The following is a 14,065-nucleotide window of genomic DNA, read 5'->3' on the forward strand; positions in this document are numbered from 1 at the left end:
TTGTAGTTTTCAAAATAGGGTCATTTGTAGGGGTGTCTATCATTCTGACACCTACGAGCTTTTGCAATCTTGGCTTGGTGTAGGAAAACAAAGTGTTCCTCAAAATGCTGAAAAGTAATGTTAAATTTGTACGTCTCCTAAATGGTTAAAAAAAAACAAAAGTTTTTCAAATGTGCATTCAGAATAAAATGAACAGATGGAAATATATATCTAAATGACACTTTTTTCAAAATGTTCCCAATATTGGCACTTTTAATAAATATACACAGGTTCCATTGGTCTATTTTTACCACCTAAATGAAGTACAACATGTGGCGAAAAAACAATGTCAGAATCAGTTGGATATGCAAAGCCTTTACGGAGTTATGATCTGTTAAGTGACAGATGTCAGATTTCCAAAATTTGGCTCTGTCACTAAGGCGCAAACAGGCTTCGTCACTAAGGGGTTAAGTAGGTGTGTGCACATGGGATTTTTTCCTTAGACTGATATTCTAACTTAGAGAAATTGCAGCATGTCCTACTCTTGTCCAATTTTTGGATGAGAATAGCACATGTCAATGTGTGGTGTTCAGCACATTGGACAAATCAAGAATGAGTTGTGTTCGAGAACCACAGTCGCAACTTTAAAATCACGCTTGTGCAAGTAGCTCTACACTGGCCGATTTAGTGGCAGGAGTATACATGGAAGCTAAGGAAGTCATAGCAGCAGTGAAATTAGACCCTCTTTTCATTTGATCACAGATACAGAAGTAATGCTTATTATTTCCCTCTTTCCTTCTAGGTTTGAAGTGAAGTGACTATTGTGCCTATTTCACCTGTTCTTTGCACTGATATTATGCAGCTTGCAGAGAGGGGCATACATGCCCACGCTACCCGAGGGATAGAGAAAGAAGGCTAATCTGTTTCCTAGATTTTCTAAGGCTCTGCAGCAGCTGAATTTGCTGGTTATGTGGAATATAACCTTGATAGGAGCAATCTTTGAAGTATGCTTTTAAGCTCACATTCAAGACATCATGTTCCTATGGCTATATTCAACAAAGTACTGTACAATACAAGTGAGAGGGATTCTACAAAACCTCTTTCACAAGTGGCAGGGGTTTAAACTCTTTGGCTTGTTACTTCAACAGTATAAAAAGAGAAGTGGACATTCAGAAAAAGAAATAAAGCTGTAGTTTCCGTGCTTAGTCCAACAGTAGCTAATATTTTGTGAAATGTGCTTGCTTGATAAAAACTTAAAATTAATTTGAAAATATTGTCAAAATTAGACAACATTAAGCAATAATTATACAGGAAGACTATGCCTTAATTGTGTTCACTTGCTTTGTGACTGTATTTAATATAATGGTCTTATAAAATTGCCAGTGTTAGTAATTAGAGATGAGCGAGCACCAAAATGCTCGGGTGCTCGTTACTCGAGTCGAACTTTCAGTGATGCTCGAGAGTTCGTTTCGAGTAACGAACCCCATTGAAGTCAATGGGTGATTCGAGCATTTTTGTATATCGCCGATGCTCGCTAAGGTTTTCATTTGTGAAAATCTGCAAAACACAAGAAAGTGATGGAAACGACACAGAAACGAATAGGGCAGGCGAGGAGCTACATTTTGGGCTGTATCTCAAGTTCCCAGGTCCCACTATTAAGCCACAATAGCGGCAAGAGTGAGACCCCCCCCCCACGCACTGTCAGCATAACGATCGTTCTCCTCTGCCACAGCTGTAACAGCTGTGGCAGAGAAGAACGATGTTAGCCCATTCATGAATTCATGAATGGGTGTGAGTGAGGGCTGCCTCTGATTGGTCAGGCTGTGACCAATCAGAGGCATCTTATTCAGCAGGCGGGGATTTTAAATCCCCGGCTGCTGAATACTACTCACAGCTGTTCAGAGCAGTTCAGGAGAACTGCAGCCTGCCGCGCTGAACTCCGTCTGCCGGCACCAGGTGAGTATATATATATTTTTTATTTTTACACATTTCTAGATGAATTGCAGGGAAGGGCTTATATATTTAACCCTTTCCCGACAATTCATCCCGCGATCGCCGGCAGCCCATTGCTTTCAATGGAGTCGGCTGTATTGCGGCTCCATTGAATTCAATGGGCTAACATCGTTCTGCCGGGACAAGGTAAGTATATATATATTTTTTATTTTTACACATTTCTAGATGAATTGCAGGGAAGGGCTTATATATTTAAGCCCTTCCCGACAATTCATCCCGCGTACGCCGGCAGCCCATTGCTTTCAATGGAGTCGGCTGTATTGCCGGCTCCATTGAATTCAATGGTCAGTGCTTGTTTAATCGAGACGAGTATCGCGTGGTGCTCGTCTCGAGTAACGAGCATCTCGAGCACCCTAATACTCGAACGAGCATCAAGCTCGGACGAGTATGCTCGCTCATCTCTATTAGTAATCTGAACTGAAGGCAATGATAATGCTGATGTGGCCACACAAGGAGGCTTCCATGCTATAAATGAAAAAGCAAACGTTTTAGTGTACATGCAGAGCATTTTCAAAATGCCAGCAAATGATCTATAAAATAAGTTGACATTTTGAGTTATTAGATTGCTTTCCCATTCATTTGAGAATACAAGTAAATGCAATTAGGTTTTTACTAGACTAAAAAAAAAAGACGTTTGCTACTCTATCTTGTAGAGTTCATAAAAAAATGTCATTTCTGCACCAGTACATTATTGGTCCACATTTTAGAGCTTTTCATAAAGGTATTATATAGCACGAAAACAATCGCTTTTAAAGATATTGCTTGTTGAACATATGTAGACTGTTTAATTATATGTTAGGCTTGGCATACACTTGTGCTTTTCATCACGTCTTTTTTTCTTTGAATATAAAGTGTAATCCTTTATTGGATCCCCTTTATGTCTATATTCCGCTAGCTATTGCCAAATCACATCAGCTTGTGCTAATTCAGTCAGAACATCTATAGCCATTCCAAAATGTTGATTAAAAACTGATACAATCTGATATAATATTATGCACTGGCTCAAGCAGTGTAAATGAGGAAAAAATACATAATCAGATTGTAAAAGGTATCAGCTTGTCAGATGCCATTTGATATCAGTGAATAGTATGATCATCCTGATTGCCTTCATTGCTTGCCTACTTTATATTTGTGCAGCAATGCAGGCTTTTCTTTGGCATTAATAATGATAAACTAACTAGAGATATGTGAGCACCAAAATGCTCGGGTGCTCGTTACTCGGGACGAAAATTTCGCGATGCTCGAGGGTTCGTTTCGAGTAACGAACCCCATTGAAGTCAATGGGCGACTCGAGCATTTTTGTATTTTGCCGATGCTCGCTAAGGTTTCCATTTGTGAAAATCTGGGCAATTCAAGAAAGTGATGGGAACGACACAGCAACGGATAGGGCAGGCGAGGGGCTACATGTTGGGCTGCATCTCAAGTTCCCAGGTCCCACTATTAAGCCACAATAGCGGCAAGAGTGGCCCACCCCAACAATTTTTACTTCTAAGAAGCCCTCATTAGCAATGCATACCTTAGCTAAGCACCACACTACCTCCAACAAAGCACAATCACTGCCTGCATGACACTCCGCTGCCACTTCTCCTGGGTTACATGCTGCCCAACCCCCCCCCCCTGCACGACCCAGTGTCCAGAGCACACACCAAATTGTCCCTGCGCAGCCTTCAGCTGCCTCATGCCACACCACCCTCATGTCTATTTATAAGTGCGTCTGCCATGAGGAGGAACCGCAGGCACATACAGCAGAGGCTTGGCACGGCTAGGCAGCGACCCTCTTTAAAAGGGGCGGGGCGATAGCCCACAATGCTGTACAGAAGCAATGAGAAATCCAATCCTGTGCCACCTCCATCAGGAGCTTCACACGTGGGCATAGCACTGGGGAACCTATGTGCCACACACTATTCATTCTGTCAAGGTGTCTGCATGCCCCAGTCAGACCGCGGTTTTTTACAAATAGTCACAGGCAGGTACAACTCCGCAATGGGAATTCCGTGTGCACCCACAGCATGGGTGGCTCCCTGGAACCCACCGGCTGTACATAAATGTATCCCATTGCAGTGCCCTGGACAGCAGAGCTAACATCAGATTAAATGCAGGTGGGCTTCGGCCCACACTGCATGCCCCAACCTGACCGGGGTTTTTAATTCATAGACACAGACTATTGTGAAGTCCCTGTGGACCGACAGCATGGGTGGTTGCCAGGAAGGCACCGGCGGTACATAAATATATCCCATTGCAGTGCCCAGCACAGCTGAGGTAATGTCATGTTTAATGCAGGTGGGCTTCGGCCCACACTGCATGCCCCAGTCAGACTGGGGTTCTTTAGAAGTGGACACTTGCAGTTACAACTCCGTGTGGACCGACAGCATGGGTGGCTCCCTGGAACCCACCGGCGGTACATAAATATATATCATTGCAGTGCCCAGCACAGCTGAGGTAATGTCATGTTTAATGCAGGTGGGCTTCGGCCCACACTGCATGCCCCAGTCAGAATGGGGTTCCTTAGAAGTGGACACATGCAGTTACAACTCCGTGTGGACTGACAGCATGGGTGGCTCCCTGGAACCCACCGGCGGTACATAAATATATCCCATTGCAGTGCCGTGAACAGCTGAGGTAACGTCAGATAAAATACAGGTGGGCTTTGGCCCACACTGCATACCCCAGTCAGACCGGGGTTTTTAATACATAGACACAGGCAGGTACAACTCCCTAATGTAAAGTCCATGTGGACCGATACCATGGGTGGCTCCCTGGAACCCACTGTCGGTACAAAAATATATCCCATTGCAGTGCCCTGGACAGCAGAGCTAACGTCTGATTAAATACAGGTGGGCTTCGGCCCAAACTGCATGCCCCAGTCAGGCTCGAGTTTTTTATAAGTATACACAGGCAGGTACATCTCCCTAATGGGAAGTCCATGTGGACCGACAGCATGGGTGGGTGCCAGGAAGCCACCGGCGGTACATAAATATATTCCATTGCAGTGCCCAGCACAGCTGATGTAACGTCAGCTTTAATGCAGGGGGGCAAAAAATTAATTGGATTACACTGTAGGCGAGGGCCCCCAAAAATTGGTGTACCAACAGTACTAATGTACCTCAGAAAAATTGCCCATGCCCAACCAAGAGGGCAGGTGAAACCCATTAATCACTTTGGTTAATGTGGCTTAATTTGTAACTAGGCCTGGAGGCAGCCCAGTTAAAATAAAAATTAGTTCAGGTGCAAGTTTCAACGTTTTAATGAGCATTGAAACATATAAAAATTGTTTACAAAAATTATATGACTGAGCCTTGTGGGCCTAAGAAAAATTGCCCGTTCGGCGTGATTACGTGAGGTTTCAGGAGGAGGAGCAGGATGAATATAATACACAGATTGATGAAGCTAAAAGGTCCCCGTTTTTTATGGTGATAGAGAACGATGCTTCCATCCGCGGGTGCAGCCTACGTATTGTTTAGGTATCGCTGCTGTCCGCTGGTGGAGAAGAAAAGTCTGGGGAAATTCAGGCTTTGTTCATCTTTATGAGTGTAAGCCTGTTCGGCACTGTCGGTTGACAGGCGGGTACGCTTATCCGTGATGATTCCCCCAGCCGCACTAAACACCCTCTCTGACAAGACGCTAGCCGCAGGACAAGCAAGCACCTCCCGGGCATAGAGCGCAAGTTCAGGCCACGTGTCCAGTTTCGACACCCAGTAGTTGTAGGGGGCAGAGGCGTCACGGAGGACGGTCGTGCGATCGGCTACGTACTCCCTCACCATCCTTTTACAGTGCTCCCGCCGACTCAGCCTTGACTGGGGAGCGGTGACACAGTCTTGCCGGGGAGCCATAACGCTGTCAAAGGCCTTAGAGAGTGTTCCCCTGCCTGTGCTGTACATGCTGCCTGATCTCCGCGCCTCCCCTGCTACCCGGCCCTCGGAACTGCGCCTTCTGCCACTAGCGCTGTCGGATGGGAATTTTACCATCAGCTTGTCCGCCAGGGTCCTGTGGTATAGCATCACTCTCGAACCCCTTTCCTCTTCGGGTATGAGAGTGGAAAGGTTCTCCTTATACCGTGGGTCGAGCAGTGTGTACACCCAGTAATCCGTAGTGGCCAGAATGCGTGTAACGCGAGGGTCACGAGAAAGGCATCCTAACATGAAGTCAGCCATGTGTGCCAGGGTACCTGTACACAACACATGGCTGTCCTCACTAGGAAGATCACTTTCAGGAACCTCCTCCTCCTCAGACCATACACGCTGAAAGGATGACAGGCAAGCAACATGGGTACCCTCAGTAGTGGGCCAAGCTGTCTCTTCCCCCTCCTCCTCATGCTCCTCCACCTCCTCCTCCTCAACGCGCTGAGATATAGACAGGAGGGTGCTCTGACTATCCAGCGACATACTGTCTTCCCCCGGCTCTGTTTCCGAGCGCAAAGCGTCTGCCTTTATGCTTTGCAGGGAACTTCTCAAGATGCATAGCAGAGGAATGGTGACGCTAATGATTGCAGCATCGCCGCTCACCATCTGGGTAGACTCCTCAAACTTTCCAAGGACCTGGCAGATGTCTGCCAACCATGCCCACTCTTCTGTAAAGAATTGAGGAGGCTGACTCCCACTGCGCCGCCCATGTTGGAGTTGGTATTCCACTATAGCTCTACGCTGCTCATAGAGCCTGGCCAACATGTGGAGCGTAGAGTTCCACCGTGTGGGCACGTCGCACAGCAGTCGGTGCACTGGCAGATTAAACCGATGTTGCAGGGTGCGCAGGGTGGCAGCGTCCGTGTGGGACTTGCGGAAATGTGCGCAGAGCCAGCGCACCTTTCCGAGCAGGTCTGACAAGCGTGGGTAGCTTTTCAGAAAGCGCTGAACCACCAAATTAAAGACGTGGGCCAGGCATGGCATGTGCGTGAGGCTGCCGAGCTGCAGAGCCGCCACCAGGTTATGGCCGTTGTCACACACGACCATGCCCGGTTGGAGGCTCAGCGGCGCAAGCCAGCGGTCGGTCTGCTCTGTCAGACCCTGCAGCAGTTCGTGGGCCGCGTGCCTCTTCTCTGCTAAGCTGAGTAGTTTCAGCACGGCCTGCTGACGCTTGCCCACCGCTGTGCTGCGACGCCGCGCGACACCGACTGCTGGCAACGTGCTGCTGCTGACACATCTTGATTGCGAAACAGAGGTTGCGTAGGAGGAGGAAGGTGGTTTAGTGGAGGAAGCATACACCGCCGCAGATACCACCACCGAGCTGGGGCCCGCAATTCTGGGGGTGGGTAGGATGTGAGCGGTCCCAGGCTCTGACTCTGTCCCAGCCTCCACTAAATTCACCCAATGTGCCGTCAGGGAGATATAGTGGCCCTGCCCGCCTGTGCTTGTCCACGTGTCCGTTGTTAAGTGGACCTTGGCAGTAACCGCGTTGGTGAGGGCGCGTACAATGTTGCGGGAGACGTGGTCGTGCAGGGCTGGGACGGCACATCGGGAAAAGTAGTGGCGACTGGGAACCGAGTAGCGCGGGGCCGCCGCCGCCATCATGCTTTTGAAAGCCTCTGTTTCCACAAGCCTATACGGCAGCATCTCCAGGCTGATCAATTTGGCTATGTGCATGTTTAACGCTTGAGCGTTCGGGTGCGTGGCGGCGTACTTGCGCTCCAACACTTGCGCTAGCGACGGCTGGACGGTGCGCTGAGAGATATTGGTGTATGGGGCCGAGGACAGCGGAGGTGAGGGTGTGGGTGCAGGCCAGGAGACGGTAGTGCCTGTGTCCTGAGAGGGGTGTTGGATCTCAGTGGCAGGTTGGGGCACAGGGGGAGAGGCAGTGGTGCAAACCGGAGGCGGTGAACGGCCTTCGTCCCACCTTGTGGGGTGCTTGGCCATCATATGTCTGCGCATGCTGGTGGTGGTGAGGCTGGTGGTGGTGGCTCCCTGGCTGATCTTGGCGCGACAAAGGTTCCACACCACTGTTCGTCGGTCATCTGCACTCTCAGTGAAAAACTGCCAGACCTTTGAGCACCTCGGTCTCTGCAGGGTGGCATGGCGCGAGGGGGCGCTTTGGGAAACAGTTGGTGGATTATTCGGTCGGGCCCTGCCTCTACCCCTGGCCACCGCACTGGCTCTTCCAACCTGCCCTGCTGCTGCACTTGCCTCCCCCTCTGAAGACCTGTCCTCAGTAGGCTTAGCAAACCAGGTGGGGTCAGTCACCTCATCGTCCTGCTGCTCTTCCTCCGAATCCTCTGTGCGCTCCTCCCTCGGACTTACTCCAATTACTACTACCTGAGTAATAGACAACTGTGTCTCATCGTCATCGTCCTCCTCACCCACTGAAAGCTCTTGAGACAGTTGCCGGAAGTCCCCAGCCTCATCCCCCGGACCCCGGGAACTTTCCAAAGGTTGGGCATTGGTCATGACAAACTCCTCCGGTGGGAGAGGAACCATTGCTGCCCATTCTGGGCAGGGGCCCGAGAACAGTTCCTGGGAGTCTGCCTGCTCCTCAGAATGTGTCATTGTAATGGAGTGAGGAGGCTGGGAGGAAGGAGGAGCAGCAGCCAGAGGATTCAGAGTTGCAGCAGTGGACGGCGTAGAAGTGTGGGTGGTCGATAGATTGCTGGATGCACTTTCTGCCATCCATGACAGGACCTGCTCACACTGCTCATTTTCTAATAAAGGTCTACCGCGTGGACCCATTAATTGTGAGATGAATGTGGGGACGCCAGAAACGTGCCTCTCTCCTAATCCCGCAGCAGTCTGCTGCGATACACCTGGATCAGGAGCTCGGCCTGTGCCCACACCCTGACTTGGGCCTCCGCGTCCTCGCCCGCGTCCACGTCCTCTAGGCCTACCCCTACCCCTCAGCATGGTGTATTACCAGTAGTGCAGAAACAGAACGCTGTAATTAAATGTGCCGCTTATTGGCCTGTGCTTGGAGGCTGACTTCGCTTACGGAACGCACAGCAGAGCCAGGAAATAATTTTGCGCAAGCCTGCTGTAACACTTAGCTGGCTGCGTATTAATTAGGACTACTACCCCCAGCAGAGACGCAGTACACTGAGGACGGTCACAGGCAGTCCAAATAGATTTTTTTTCCCCAAATTTTTTGGAAAAAGCCCACTGCCTATATAGACAGTATATCTCTTTCACCGTTTTCACTGTCCCTGCCTCACCACTACTGGCCCTATACTATGTAAAATTACTGCAGACTGTTCCCCTCTGGACAGGATGACAGCGGTGATGTAACGGGCAACGCAGAGCCAGGAAATAATTTTGCGCAAGCCTGCTGTAACACTTAGCTGGCTGCGTATTAATTAGGACTACTACCCCCAGCAGAGACGCAGTACACTGAGGACGCTCACAGGCAGCCCAAATAGATTTTTTTTTCCCAAATTTTTTGGAAAAAGCCCACTGCCTATATAGACAGTATATCTCTTTCACCTTTTTCACTGTCCCTGCCTCACCACTACTGGCCCTATGCTATGTAAAATTACTGCAGACTGTTTCCCTCTGGACAGGATGACAGTGGTGATGTAACGGGCAACGCAGAGCCAGGAAAGAATTTTGCGCAAGCCTGCTGTAACACTTAGCTGGCTGCGTATTAATTAGGACTACTACCCCCAGCAGAGACGCAGTACACTGAGGACGGTCACAGGCAGCCAAAATAGATTTTTTTTCCCCAAATTTTTTGGAAAAAGCCCACTGCCTATATAGACAGTATATCTCTTTCACCTTTTTCACTGTCCCTGCCTCACCACTACTGGCCCTATACTATGTAAAATTACTGCAGACTGAGGACGCAATGCTCTGCGCGGCCGATATGCAAAAAATAAATAAAAATGTGCAACACTGGTTAAAGCAGCCTCAACAGTACTGCACACGGTCAGATGTGGCCCTAAGAAGGACCGTTGGGGTTCTTGAAGCCTAAAATCACTCCTACCACTCTCCCTATAGCAGCTCCAGCATCAGCAGCACTTTCCCTGAGCTATGTCAGAATGCATCTGTGGCGAGCCGCGGGAGGGGCCGATTTATATACTCGGGTGACACCTGATCTCGCCAGCCACTCACTGCAGGGGGGTGGTATAGGGCTTGAACGTCACAGGGGGAAGTTGTAATGCCTTCCCTGTCTTTCTATTGGCCAGAAAAGCGCGCTAACGTCTCAGAGATGAAAGTGAAAGTAACTCGAACATCGCGTGGTGCTCGTCTCTAGTAACGAGCATCTCGAACACGCTAATACTCGAACGAGCATCAAGCTTGGACGAGTACGTTCGCTCATTTCTAAAACTAACCTATTGAAGAATTTTTATGATAGGGTTACTGCCTGGTAATTTTTGCATTTGACTCAAATATGGTCAGTTACTTTGTGCTTGCAAGAAAAGGTTGTCTACTAGTACATTAAAGAGGTAATATGAGATAAGGTAATATGAGATAAGGTAATCATGGCTGCTTTATTTTACAAAGTCTTGTTTGCTGGCTGTGTCAGGTACTGCAGTTCAGACCCATCTAATTAAATATATGTTTCTAGAAGAAGCAGTCATATATTTCTAATTTCATCAATACCCATTCTTGGCATATTAAAGAGTATGCTGAAGGAACACCCAGTATAGTAACCTACATAAGAACTTTGATTTCTTTCTAGATCAAATGTGTTTACTTTTAGGTGAACTGAGAAACAAATATCCATTGCATTTCTGCAGTAAGCAACATGCTATCTACCTAACAACTTTAAAGCATACCTGAGTTTTCAACAAGTTTTCTGAAATACTCCAGCTTTTCCTTACTTTCTTATTTGCTGATTTCACCTTGTTTTGTGTCTGTAAGTTCTGATTTTCAGGTGGTATACCCATTTTTCTGTTACTCTAGTGTTTGCAATCTACTTTCAAGGAGGTGTTAGGTTCCAGCACGGGGCCGTCCATGCACGCAGGTTTCTTGTGGAAGTTGTTACATTAGAGTAGGGACCTGCAAGACAACAAGGACCCATTAAGTAGGCTCAAGGGCTTAAATATATTGGCCAAAATACGAACCAATACCTTGCATCTTATCTATTTACATCTGTTTATGCATGTGTGTATGCTTGGTCATGTTTCAGGCGTTTGTTTGTCTGTGAGATATGTCCACTGTTTCAGTGTTTCACCAGTTTCACCATTTCGTGAATGACGTAACAGAATGTACACGTACACAGGTAAGAATGATCATGACAGAGCAAGAATTCAGTATAGATAACAATGACTAAAGAAGGATATAGAAAGAAGAATTGTATTAGGAGAAGAAAGATATAAAGGCAACAATTATATATACTGAAGGTTAGAGACTGAAGATTACAGAAAGGATATAGAAAGAAGAATTGTATTAAGAGAAGAAGTATATAGAATGAAAGAATGTATTAAAAGAAGAAAGATATAAAGGCAAGGATTATACATACTGAAGGTTAGAGACGGAAGATTACAGGAAGAAGGATAGAGAAGGATGAACTGTTATACAAAGAAAAGAAAGTAAAGTAAATAGTTTGGCAACAGATCTGTGTATGCGTGTGTTGTGCCTTGCTCTGTTCCCTTTCCCTATCTGTCATGTGTGTACATTCTGTTAAATCCAGTTCACACAAGAACTCAGGAACTCAGGTGGAACATGGAAAACTGCAAACTGGACACAAGGACAGACTTACCACAAACACAGAGGAGGGGCCCAAACGACATGCATACCCACATGCACAAACAGATGTAAATAGAAATGATACGAGGTATTGGTTCGTCTTTTTGCCAAGATGCTTAAGCCTGCGAGCCCACTTCAAGGTTCCTCATTGTCTCACGGGTCCCTACTCTAACAAGCCAACTTTCACATGAGACTTGCCTGCATGCAGGATGATCATCCCGACAACCAGGAACCTATGGAGCTACCTAGACCTAAATGGCAAATGAAACACAGCAGGACTGAATGTAGCTCACACTAGCACACCAGGGATTTGCATGCAACACAGCACACCATGTAACCTAAACAGGACTGTTCACACCACACATCTGGCACATACACCAACAGATAAGAACATGTCACTGTTCACACTGAACACACCAAGCAAACACAGGAAAGCCCAGCAGCATCTAGCAGAGGAGCTGGTATATATGAGCAGCAGATTGGTGGTGATTGGCTGGCTGGAGAAATTCACACCAAGCCAGCTCAATCGATTCCCAGCTGTGGAGCTGCGCTGCTGGAAAACCATGTGGAACAACAGATCCCAGCAGCACACCCTAACGGTTTCTCCCCTTAAAGAGGGGCCTATGTTGACACAGGCACCCAACACACAGGGGTCTAAAATCCTGGGGATTGACTGGCTGCAGACATCCAAGCACAGCTAACTCAATCAACCCCCATCTGTCCTTGTTGCTATAGAAGCTCTGTACCAAGCAACAGAGAGTGGGCCGTAGAGAAGCTAGAAAGGAGACCCCTCGTATCAATCACTTCAAAACTTTACAGTATTGCGCCATGTCTCTGTTACCATATGTTGTTGACAATTGGTTGCTACCTTTCTCCTTGTCAGTAGGATATCTACCTATATAGTATGATACTGTCAGCAGTAATTGGACAGTATCACAGTTTGTAGGGAGAAGACCAATTAACAAGGGTAATTTTAACAGTGGCACAATGCAGAGTTCGAAAAAAAAAGATCTCCAATATTGATATTTTATTGGAATTACAAGTATGTGATAAAACATAATGTCTGGGTAATTCCTCTTTAATGCAATCTCATCACTACCTGTTCTACAAATTCAAAATAGTTGAAATATAGAGTTCTCCACCTGAATGCATTTCAATGTATGGTTTTCATTTATCATTCAAATAACTCTTTGTTTATCCTTTTTTAAGGCTTCCTTTGATTCCCCTATACAGAATCATGCATATAATCTCTGTATCTGTTATTGTTTAGTTTTGTCTGTTGGAATGCTTGTTAATTGTGTACACTCAAGCCTTTAATATATGTACTTAGGGGGCCATGCAAGCTTTCCATGATACTGGCATGCTCACTTCTCTAACTTGCCAAATGTTGTGTGTCTTGATTTCATTGCTTGTGATTGTTTTATTTAAAATTTTAATGAAATGAGAATTTTGAAAAAATTATGAATAATACAACCTGATAAGAGAATTGGCATGGATTACATGCTGTCAAACTGCTTTTCCGTCTTTTCAGTTGTCAGCACAGTGACAATCCAGCTTTGATCTGAAAGGCTGAGTCATGCTGACATCTTGGTTGCTGTGGATACATTGCCTAACTACCAAAGTCTTTTCAGTCAGCAGTTAGTGACTCTGCAGCAATAAATCTGTCTAAGGTGAATTACTGTAGTTCAAAGCAGAACTGCCACTGAAATGAAAATACTGAAAAGGCAAGTACACTTGGCAGAACATCTTTATGTTTTGTCTTGGCAGAACATCTTTATCTTTAACATATAAGTGGAGAATAAAAATTGTGGAACAAAAGAAGAAAGTTGAAAGGGAAATATATAGAGATGAGCGAGCACCAAAATGCTCGGGTGCTCGTTACTCGGGACGAAATTATCGCGATGCTCGAGGGTTCGTTTCGAGTAACGAACCCCATTGAAGTCAATGGGCGACCCGAGCATTTTTGTATATCGCCGATGCTCGCTAAGGTTTTCATTTGTGAAAATCGGGGCAATTCTAGAAAGTGATGGGAATGACACAGCAACGGATAGGGCAGGCGAGGGGCTACATGTTGGGCTGCATCTCAAGTTCCCAGGTCCCACTTTTAAGCCACAATACCGGCAAGAGTACCTTAGCGTACCTTAGCTAAGCACCACACTACCTCCAACAAAGCACAATTACTGCCTGCATGACACTCCGCTGCCACTTCTCCTGGGTTACAGGCTGCCCAACCCCCTCCCCCCCCCCCCCCGCGCACGACCCTGTGTCCACAGCGCACACCAAACTGTCCCTGCGCAGCCTTCAGCTGCCCTCATGCCACACCACCCTCATGTCTATTTATAAGTGCGTCTGCCATGAGGAGGAACTGCAGGCACACACTGCAGAGGGTTGGCACGGCTAGGCAGCGACCCTCTTTAAAAGGGGCGGGGCGATAGCCCACAATGCTGTACAGAAGCAATGAGAAATCC

The sequence above is a fragment of the Eleutherodactylus coqui genome, chromosome 7, assembly GCF_035609145.1.
Source record: "Eleutherodactylus coqui strain aEleCoq1 chromosome 7, aEleCoq1.hap1, whole genome shotgun sequence".
NCBI classification, from domain to species: Eukaryota; Metazoa; Chordata; class Amphibia; order Anura; family Eleutherodactylidae; genus Eleutherodactylus; species Eleutherodactylus coqui.